This window comes from Cherax quadricarinatus, chromosome 47 (assembly GCF_038502225.1).
Source record: "Cherax quadricarinatus isolate ZL_2023a chromosome 47, ASM3850222v1, whole genome shotgun sequence".
NCBI classification, from domain to species: Eukaryota; Metazoa; Arthropoda; class Malacostraca; order Decapoda; family Parastacidae; genus Cherax; species Cherax quadricarinatus.
The window spans coordinates 6,378,858-6,390,899 of NC_091338.1; the positions used below are offsets into that span (position 1 = coordinate 6,378,858).

Genomic DNA, 12,042 nt, shown 5'->3' on the forward strand with positions numbered 1-12,042 from the left:
AATTTTTTTCGGGGTAAATTACGCTGCAATAAGTGTATATTATACTGTACTGTTTGGGGTTTCAGGATTGCTCGGGTGCTCGCGTCTGTCTGTTCATTTTGAACGTCACAATCTTGCCAAGTATTTTTTCTTTTTAATTTTGCAGGATCTAAGATATTTTTTCTTTGATGGACATCAATATTTTACTTATCATGTTTCAAGTAAATATAAACAACATCTTTTGTTTCCTTGACTATCACTCTAGATGTACATTCTAGTTTTTTCCTTGTATAGAATAAGACAATTATATGTTTAAGAAAGCTGAAGAAAACAATGTAAATTGCTTAATCAAATTTGGAGTATGACATTCTCTTTAGAGCAAAAAATGGTCATCAAATTTGAGTGAAATTACGAGAGTACTGGTTTTGTGTTGTGTAGTCGCCTGTGTGTTAGTTGGGGTTGAGTCTCCGGTTCTGGTTGCGTTTATCCATATGACATACTCGTTAGAGCCAATATTGAAAACACAGAAAATAAAATACAAATTTCGGGGAAATGCAATATAATGATTCTCAAAACTAAGAAAATTATGCTGTGAGAGAAATGCTGAAAACACTGAACTTGCCACTGTTGGAGGACAGATGAAAGTTCAAGGGAGGCAATTAAAAAAAAAACTGGGAAAAATCTGTTGGGAATAACAAGACAGCAGAAGACACGAGTTTAAACTGAAGAAGCAAAGTTTAAACAGAGTATAGGAAGAACTCCTTTAAAAACTGTGGGACTGAAGTGTTGATATTTGTGCAGCTATTGTCGAGAATAAAATTTATCATGTTAAATTAATGTATGATGACTGATCACCACGAGCGTTGACTTGTGCAACAGCAATTAAAAACAAGCTAAATGGTAATCATATTCTATGTACATATGGGTCGATATGCATGGAAACGATTGCACACGTATGGAAATTCATTGACACGAACACACATCTGTAAATATACGCAAGGACATGAATACATATGCGCGCACACACACACACACACACACACACACACACACACACACACACACACACACCAATTCACGCATGAACACGAATTCCCACATTTACACAAAAACTCACGAACACGAATATCGTTTAACGCCATCCTTACCTTTAATGACGTGTAGTATGAATGGCCTCTTGCAAAGGAGAAGTTCGTTGGGCAGGAGGCCTGGAGGCAGCAACTGAGGCTGGCTCATGAGGGAGGGATTGTGAGGATGATTGTGACGAGGGTGATGGGGTTGTGGAGTGGGGTGTCTGGGGTCAGTTGCTGGCTCCTCGCCTCCATCCATGTAGCCTGGAAGATGAAGAAATACATTGACCTCATCTATAGCACCTAAGCACACTGGAGAGAAATATAAAATATCGATACGATGGTAAGGGAGACTAATGAAATATAATGTAAAGCTTCTGATCAAGAGCCTAGCATTGGCATCAAGGCACCTCCCGTGAGGGGCACTAGTGTTGAAAACAAAACTGAATTAACAGTATTTATAAGAATACTGAATAATAACTAGATCATGTAACAATACTAAATGATTACTAGTGTTAATTAAAATTGCTTTATTAAAATTTATGTAATCTAAATGAATATACATATATATATTTGTGTATACTGTGTGAGTATAAACACACAAACCCATACACGAATTGAGGATGTGGAAAGTAGTTTTATTAATAGTTGCATTAACAAAAAGGTAAGCACAGTTATTGTGACAATGCAGCATAGCCAGTGCTGTTGTATTCTATCCACTTCAAGGTTCGACGTGTTGAGCGTTCAGATATGCTCTTCCGCGTGGTTGAGTTACTCTTGCCTTCCTGTCAGCTTGAACCATTCTGGCCCTTCTCTTCTGACCTCTCATTACCAAAGTGTTATCGCCCACATAACTAACATTCTGCTGAATGTTTTGTGTTTTCACACCATTCTCTATAAACTCTAGAGATTGTTATGCGTGAAACTCCCAGGATATCAGCAGTTTCTAATATACTCACCACCCAGTCAGGCACCAACAATCTTTTCACGGTCATAGTCACTTATCACATTTCTTCCCCATTCCGATGTTTGGTATGAACTACTGAACCTCATCGCCATGTCTGCATGCTTTTCGGCGCTGAGGTGCTGATACGTGACTGGCTAATTATATATTTACATTCACGAGCAGGTATACGGGTGTACCTAATGAAGTAGTTACTTAGTGCATGTCAATAAAATTACATACTAAACTACTCTGCTCTTAGAAAAGGTAGCTGATGTCAGCTGTATTAAGTGAGCTTATCCGGAAAGCTCCTGCGTATTGCTATGTTTATAACACTGGTAATTTCGTATTGTGTATGTCAGCTTAGAAATAATTTTAAGTAACTGATCAGCCGGGCTGTGATGCATACGTTTGATTGTGTCCGGCTGACACTAGTTGTCTGGTCGATCAGGCAGGTAACTAGAAAACCTGATTCGAGACCGGGCCGCGGGGAGGATGACAACCCCCGCCCAACGAAATCGACTCAAGGCTTGATTTTGTTTCAAATTTTTCCAGTTATCTTAATTTATTGGCACACTAACGTAATCACAGATTTTGATTTCATTTACAGACCTAATTATATATAATTAACATTACTCGTGTTGAAGAATAATGTCACTCTTCATGAATATACTTTAGCGTGTTGTGTTCACATACAAATAAGTGTATATACCGTGAGAATATATGAATACAGGTATATCTGTAAGGCTATCTTCGTCCTCTACTGAGTGCGTGTGGATACCAGCACTAACTACTTCTAAGTCAATGACTACTAGTATTAATTCACAGTAAAGCGCCAAGCTATTACGGGCCATATTGCACCTGGGAAATAGGAGGTAGTCAGATGTGATCCGAGAAAGTAGATGGTATCTAAAATTACTTAGATCAAGAGTCCTGTATCAGCATCAAGGCTCCCCTTTGTTGATTCAGATACAAACTAATGATATTTCCTTGAGGACAGTTTACCATACATGTATACTGGTTAGTTCATGTTAATCAAATTTAACTTAATAAAAAATTACATAGTCTATTTCAGAATAGCACACTTATGTTGCACTGTTTAGATAGGGCAGAAATCAAGGAAACACAATATGTGCAATAAGTTATATCTTAGATGAAAGAGAGATCGAAATGTAATGGAAGGGAAGCACAAGGACGTCAGAGTGAAGGAACTAGCAGGAGTAGTGGTGACTGTGATGGTGGTGGTGACTGTAGTGGTGATTATGATGGTGGCAGTGGTAGTGGTGATCGTGACAGTGGTAATGGTGATCGTGATGGTGGTAGTGACGGTGTTAGTGGTGATTGATGGTGGTAATCGTGATAATGGTAATCGTGATGGTGGTAGTGATGGTAGTAGTGACTGTGATAGTGGTAGTGATGATCGTGATGGTGGTAGTGACTGTGGTGGTGGTGATTGTGATGGTAGTAGTGGTGGTGATTGTGATGGTGGTGACGATTAAAATCACGCTCACTCACTCAAACTCACACAAAGAGGATTATTTCATTACTGAAATGCAACCTCAATTGTTAAGCGTTTTAACAGCAGAATGAAACCGGCGCATAGCGGCGAGGCAACAACAGCAGAAACACCAGCAACACCTCCATCCACAATAGCAGCAGCAACAGCAGTAGCACCGGCATACGCTGAAGCAGCAGAACCATCAGAAACTGAAGTAGCCGTAGCTGTACCAATAGCTAAAATAGCAGCATCAGTAGAAACAGCAACATCACCCTCAGAAGACCAGCAGCATCACCTCCTTCAGAAATAGCGCAAGGAGCACCACTACCACCAACAGCACCACTAGCAGCACCCACAGCAGCATCCATAACATCAGGTAATGCCACAAGAGGAGCGTACAAGTGACACCAGAACTTCAGATCATAACCTGAGCTGGGCTAACATATGCATGGGATCCTCGCTTGAGCCATTGTCCCAGGATTTATAGCTGTTGCTGCCACTCTTGCAATTTATGGAACAGAGTGAGCTTGACCGTATCTCTCGCCGGAGACTGTGGATGCTGAATGATGCATGTAGAGTTTACGACGTTGGATGCTTCACTCCGCTCACCTGATACAAGAGAACCAGCTTGCTATAAAGAACAAGACAAACATCGTAAATGTCAATAATACTTCTGTGGAGAAAGACCAACTACATATTTTTTTCCCCCTCTAAGAAGAGAGGAGGAGGGAGGGAGATAATGGGAGACGGGCTTGTTGCCAAGTGTGTAATAACTTTTAGTTCACATCTATTTCCTTATCACATAATCTTATTATGCCAATCGGTTTATAAACTACCATTTTTGCTACGACTAAAATTGAAAAATTACAGGACAAGTAATATATGTATCATTACTCGTGAGACAGGGAGGAATTGATATAATACCGAGATAAGGAGGTTTATCATTGTATTTTGTCAACTTTGTCAAATTTAGAGGTACGAAGGCGGAGCCAGAGTGAGTGACGACCAACCCACCTCATTATCAGCTTCAACACTTGCTCTCTATTATATTATGCAAACACGGCAAGAGAACCAGTTTTATAGACAGCAAACTTTAGCTACTGCCGAGAACTGCCTCCCGTGAAGGCATCATAAACCATAGCTGTGTTTAGTGCCGAATTAAAATGTTGTATTTGCCAGTTGGTTCCCACACACCTGACGTCAGTACGGAGCTGACAGGTGAGTGGTGGTAGAGAGAGAGACAAGTCCCGCCTCCTGGCCTCACTAATTCTAGCATCTCCGGAAGTACAAGAGTATTCATCGATGAGAACAAAGAACCACTCACTATTATCTTCTCGAAAACTCATCACCTTTCAAATCCAGAATACGCACTGCAAAAAGCTCATTTGCTCTTCTCCCAAATCCACCTGTTAGCAAATATGCATTACGGAAGAGGTGTAAAGCTCGTAGCTGGGTTGTGATTGAAGCGTTGGTCGTAGCGACTAAGGGTGAAACCGAGGGTCGTTCTCACGTCCAGGGTATAAAAATCGAGAAAATAAAAGACGTGTGAAGCATATTCACTCCTGCTTTATTTACATTAGTCAAGACCAGCCCTCATTCAACATGGAAGTTACGCCTCTCGTAACCAGCATAGGATTGGTTACGAGTATTTCTGGCATGCCTGTGACCGGTATCGAGGATTCTTCTACCCTCTTAGCCCAACCTTAGGTCAGAATTCCCTGATGTTTACTGTGTTAACCAAGCTGATGTTGTTGGCGGCCCACAAGGACTACATAGCTATAACAATCTGGCTGACCTGGTAGTTAACCAGTTTCGTCTAGAAAATTATTCAAAAAAAAAACACCAAAAAGTCCTTTTTTTATTTAATTTTTCTACCACAAAGTTGTAACGTATGAAAATTCAGTTCTCTGCATATGATAGTTCAATTAATAAGGGTTCGATACTGTTTCACGGTTTCTAATTTATGCAACCTCAACAAATGCACTTCTACTGGTCGATTATACGTAAATGAAGCTTCGGTTTATTCAACCTGTTGGCCAATGTATCTGGTACGACATTTTCGATTCCCCCGTTTTAGTTTTTTTTTTTCTATCGCGGAATGTTTCAATGTCAGCTACTTGCATTTTGTAAACATAATCGTTCACATCTCCTCAAAGCAATGTAAAGGCGTGATATCAGGGAAGAGTGGAAGGTTTAACTGATGGAAGCCAACACGCCCAATCCATCTGCCAATGAACTTTGCATTACGAGAATTACGCTATCGTATACAGAGAACTGTATTTTCGTACATTTTGTCATAGTGGTGTAATAAGTTCTTCAAATGGGAAAAAGATTTTGTTGACACAGAGAAAGAGGTAAGAAAATACGCGAGTCCAAGCATCACTCGTCAATGTGGTGAGTGGAAGTCAAAAAACACAAGACCACGAAAAAAGAACGGATTACACCCAACCACAAAGGACAATCGTACTTTAAAAAAGAGTCACAACGAGTCGACTGTAGGAGTATCATCGACATTTCTCTTTGGAAGTTCATTTATTTTTTTTTACATATCTAATAAGTTATAATCCACTTGAAATTTTTCCAGTGGAAAATTTCACTGGCATATATTTGCAATTTGCGTGTGTTATCTACTGTAGACACTTTCATTCTAGTTTTGGCATTTCCTGCAAAGGATGATACGAAACTAAAATTTTAATCCATATCTGCTGTGAGGAAGAGAAACAAAGGTGACAGGATTCTGCCTTGCGGTACTGAATGTTAAACTCACTAAAGACTAGATTTTGTTTGTCTTAAAACACAATTATTTAGCCAAATAAAAATGTATGCAGATATATTGTCATTTTCTTGAACACTGTGTGTGCAGTAACTTACACGCCAGGGCATTTTATTAATGAAAATAAGATACACAATTTTCGAAAAGGTATCTTACACTGGCTCGTAACTGTTAAAAAAATTTGGCAATGATTTATACCCAAATGTATTCCTGTTAACTCATTTAGGGCCTAGTTCGCAGGCCTTTTGCGTTACCATCCAAAAGGTGGATAAAAAGGCACACTAAGGAGTGGCCTTTCAGCAGCAAAATCTAAAAGGTTCAATTATGCTTATAGTAATACCTTAGTTATGCTTCTCGTTACCATTTTTGATATTAAATCAAGGAAAAAATCTTTATGTAAAATAAGTTATCAGAGTCAAGATTAAAATACCCAATACTGTGACTATACAGATAACTCGCACATAGGAGAATGAAACTTATGACGACGTTTCGGCCCGACTTGGACCATTAACTAATGGCCTAAATCGGACCGAAACGTCCCTATAAGCTTCATTCTCCAATGTTTAAGTTATCAGAATAGAGGCTAACTGATTACGCCCAGAAAGTGGCTGTATGATGACTACGGGCTTGGTAAACAACAAAGACTGTAGGTGTATGATGCTGGCTTGGTAACCCACACACACACACACACACACACACACACACACACACACACACACACACACACACACACACACACACACACACACACACACACACACAGATTAGTTACGAAACATGACCTGTGGGTTGTGTCATGAAACATGCTGAGAACCTGAGACTCCCAGAAAGGGCGATTTATAGAGAGAAAGAGAGCAAGCAGGGACACCAGAACCAGCATCAGCAGCCGCATCAGCAGCAGGAAAAGCAGTAGCAGGACCATCCGGCAGGGACGGAGCTGTGATGGCTGCCGCCGCCCGCATGCCAACCCAGTGTTGTCAGCAATAAACTCATCACGGCTGCTTAATATGCTCTTACCTCCCACTCTAGGCTCCAATTTCAGCTCCAAATTAAAATCTACGATGGGGTCCTCGCGTCTCCTCCTCCGTGTGTTTGGCTACACACAGTCTCATCTATCATCCCCCCAGCCTGAAGTATTCCCGGTCCCGTCCGACGGTTTTAAATGTCAAGATTTCTGGGGCTCTCAGACTGATAGACAATCCACACACGTTAGCAGTTAAACTCGTTATTGCCCCGGCCAGGGCAGTTAAAAACAACATGACACTCATTCCTTGCATAAGTGTAACCCGGCTGTTGAAATTTCCTCTAGGAGACAACAAACGGCGTTTGTGTCCACTTTTGTGGCTGTTTCGTCAAGTGTTTCTTCTTTGTGTCTGCGAGTTGATACTGAAGCGTGTGAAAGGTTGATACACGTACGTACGCGCGCGCGTATATGTGTACTCACCTACTTGTGACTGCAGGGGTCGAGTCATAGTCCCTGACCCCGCCTCTTCACTGATTGTTACTAGGTCCTCTCTCTCTCCCTGCTCCATGAGCTGTATCATACCTCGTCTTAAAACTATGTATGGTTCCTGCCTCCACTACGTCACTTTCTAGGCTATTCCACTTCCTGACAACTCCATGAATGAAGAAATACTTCCTAACATCCCTTTGACTCATAGGAGTCGTCAACATCTAATTGTGACCCCTTGTTTCTGTGTCCCATCTCTGAAACATCCTGTCTTTGTCCACCTTGTCAATTCCTCGCAGTATTTTATATGTCGTTATCATGTCTCCCCTGACCCTCCTGGCCTCCAGTGTCGTCAGGCCGATTTCCCTTAACCTTTCTTCGTAGGACAATCCCCGCAGCTCTGGGACTAGTCTTGTTGCAAACCTTTGCACTTTTTCTAATTTCTTGACGTGCTTGACCAGGTGTGGATTCCAAACTGGTGCTGCATACTCCAATATGGGCCTGACGTATATGGTGTACAGAGACTTGAACGATTCCGTATTGAGGTATACGAACGCTATTCTTAGGTTTGCCAGACACCCGTATGCTGCAGCAGTTATCTGGTTGATGTGCGCCTCAGGAGATGTGTTCGGTGTTATACTCACCCCGAGATCGTTTTCCTTGAGCGAGGTTTGCAGTCTTTGGTCACCTAGACTATACTCTGTCTGCGGTCTTCTTTGCCCTTCCCCGATCTTCACTACTTTGCATTTGGTGGGGTTAAATTCAAGGAGCCAGTTGCTGGACCAAGCCTGTCCAGGTCTCTTTGTAGTCCTGCCTGATCTTCGACCGATTTAATTCTCCTCATTAACTTCACACACCTGCAAACAGGGACATTTCTGATTCTATCCTTTCCGTTATGTCATTCACATATACCAAAAACAGCACAGGTCCTAGGACTGACCCCTGTCGAACCCCGCTTAGTCATAGGCGCCCACTCTGACACCTCGTCACGTACCATGGCTAGTTGTTGCCTCCCTATCAGATATTCTCTGATCCATTGCAGTGCCTTTCCTGTGAGGAACTCTGTGTGTATGTGTGTGTATGTGTGTGTATGTGTGTGTATGTGTGTGTGTGTGTGTGTGTGTGTGTGTGTGTGTGTGTGTGTGTGTGTGTGTGTGTGTGTGTGTGTGTAATCTCAATAACAACACTGCAACTGGCCGAGGATTCGGAACCCATGTCGTTTTGGACCTGCCTTGTGGTGAGCGAAAATCACGTGACGCCATAGCCCACAGGACCACACAATCCTACAAGAACCAAGCACCCAGCCAAGCTAGGTGTATTACTCTTGGTCGAGGACCACACACCTAGCTTGGTTGGGTGCTTGGTTCTTGTAGGACTGTGTAGTCCTGTGGCCTAAGGCGTCATGTGATTTTCGCTCACCACAAGGCAGGGCGAAAACGAAATGGGTTCGAATCCTCGGCCAGTTACAGTGTTGTTATTGATTCAATACCACTTGTTCGTGGTCACAATATATATAATCACTTATATGTACTAACGTATATGTGGTTGCAGGGGTCGATTCGTAACTCCTGCCTCCCGCCTCCCGCCTCCCGCCTCCCGCCTCCCGCCTCCCGCCTCCCCCTTCCCCCTCCCCCTCTTCGATGGTAGCTACTAGATTCATTCTTTCCCAACCCCAAGAGCCTTATCGTAGCTTTGTGCGTTTTACCTATATGTAATAATAATAATAAAATATCTTTATTTACTACAAGTACATGTACAAGGTATACAGACCTAGTTGACATCAATGACATACTACTATATAGAAAGCCCCTTGTTATGCTGAGCATTTCTGGCAAATTAGGTCAGTGTCCCAGGATGCGACCCACACCAATCGACTAACACCCAGGTACCCATTTTACTGATGGGGAACATAGACAACAGGTGTAAAGAAACACGTCCAATGTTCCTACCCTGGCGGGGAATCGAACCCAGGCCCTCGCCGTGTGAAGCGAGAGCTTTAGCCACCAGAGCCCCGGGATTGTGATTGCAGGAGTCGATTCACAGCTCCTGACCCCGCATGTTAGTTACCGGTTGTCACTGTGTATGTGGGAGGGATGGCCGGATGACCTTCAACTCCTTGGTCATATCATTTACTCATTGCATTATTGTGGCTATGTAAGTTCTTTACATCTGTACGATTGTTGAAAACATTAACCCAGTCTCCTCTCACTTCTTAAACACTGAATCGAGTCTACTTCTACTATCTAATTTTTAAGATAACGAATCAGGGTTTTTTTTCCCACTACCTATTTATACAACTGTCGTCCTGGCCCCTCTGTCAAGCAGTCTGCCTCATTCTAGCTCAGTTTTTAACAACAATAATCATGAAGAATTGAGACACTTATGCAACATATGGGAATCTTTATTGAAGAAACGTTTCACCTCATCTGACCGCAGTATATAAGCCACCTCTCTGGCCCTATGCTGCATTTCCTACAAGAGTGATGGACTGAACACATCGATTCCAGGTTGAGGGACTGATTACCTCAAACTTCTCCTCTCCTTACCCTTTTCTACTTTGTATTGGACTGATGAAGCCACTGTGTGGCGAAACGTTTCTTCAATAAAGATTCCCATGTGTTGCATAAGTGTCTCAATTCTTCAACTTGTCGGTTTTCTAAACCATTCATCACAACAATAATTAATTATAATAATAATTTTATTCGCAATTAACGCACTAAATCCATATGTGTACAAAAAAAATGCACTAGGTGGCAAACAAAATGTAAGTGAAGTATACAGTCTCCAAAATCCGTCAACAAATGTAGAGAGAGGCGTAACAGATCACAAAACACGTACAAAAGAAATAAACGGAGAAGGGAGCAGATGGATAATTAACTTCATGAGAGAACCCGATGAGTAATAGTAAACAAAGTTCAATCAGAAGAATACCACAGTGATAAATTCTGTTCCTCAAGGCACCGTATTTCCCTGAACAGAGTACAAACAGGATGCACGTCTATCTCGCGCTCAGCAGACGAGGTTATCAAGCCTTCACCACATCTTACGCTTAATGACCCACATGGGTTTAGCGCTTAATGTGAAGTAAACAAACAGTACTCGCCTGAATTCTCCCTTTTATTCTCATACCCAACAGGCATAATACACAGCACCGTATCATCTTTTGTAGACGAACCTAAAATTTGTATGAGTGGCATTCATTGATGACACAACAAATCTCTCTGCTTATATTAACAAAGTCTTTCAGCGGGCGACAGAAAACACGATTGTCAATGAGAACAAATTTTAGTTAGTTTTTTATGGAAAACTGAGGAAATAAAAACTTGAATGGAGTGTAATGCAAAAAATCAAACCACTCAACAGAGCTGAAAGATTAATGTGAGGAACTCAGGAGTGATGATACGTCAGATGATGATGAATTATATACATGTGCAACATCTGGGTCTTAATTCATCTTGTCGGTAGTGAATACCACTCATATACAACATGTGTGAAGAATTTATATTCAAGGAGAAGAGTAGTCTTAACATACACACAATGATACACTGGATAACTGAGACCTTCAAAACAAGGGATGCCGAGCCTATGATAATTATTAAATCACTTATCTCTAGATTGAAATTTTGATGTACATTAACAGCCAATTTTAAGGCAGGCGAAATCAGAGACGTGAAAAATGTACAATGAACCTTCACTGCCAGTGCAGATTTAATAAAACACTTAAATTATTGGGAACATCTGAAGTCCCTCGAACATACGTGGGTGGAAAAATATATCATAATTTACACCTGAAATTTTTTTTGAAGGATTGGTCCTCCTAAAGTTGCACACCTAAATCATTCCCAAAGGAAGAGAATCGGCAGATAAAATACAGCGGTGTATAGAGTACACTAAGTGATAACTCAAGAGTAAAGGGACCTTCACTTTTCAACACTTCGTACACGAGGAGAATTACCAACAGACCCTCAGCCGTCGTCGTGACGGAACCTGATAATCTCCTCACGTCAGTTCCTGATCACACAGGCTGTGGTACCTACGTTTGAGTGAACTGTTTGACTGATCAGACCACTAACCTGGAGACCTGGTCCTGAACCGGGCCGAAAACGTCTTCAGGTAACCCTCAACAACCACATCACCCAGACCCGTTGCCACACACACACACACACACACACACACACAAAAAAAAAAAAAAAAAAAAAAAAAAACAGATACTAGTCTACCCCAACAAATCGACCGAGAAACATTTCCAAGGTCTTCTCTGAGAGCAAACTTAACAGTCACCGCTGTCTCTAATACCATTTAGGATATCAAAAGATAAACACCATCACC

General features: G+C 41.6%; 1 long non-coding RNA gene across 1 annotated transcript in view; it reads right to left on the reverse strand.

Moving 5' to 3' along the window:
• Positions 1 to 1,130: 1,130 nt before the first annotated feature.
• The window catches only part of LOC138854042 (uncharacterized), a 373,067-nt gene continuing 362,155 nt past the window's right edge, over positions 1,131 to 12,042 (reverse strand). The window contains exon 3 of the long non-coding RNA XR_011393224.1: positions 1,131 to 1,313. This is a non-coding gene — a long non-coding RNA (uncharacterized lncRNA). The remainder of the gene's footprint in view (positions 1,314 to 12,042) is intronic.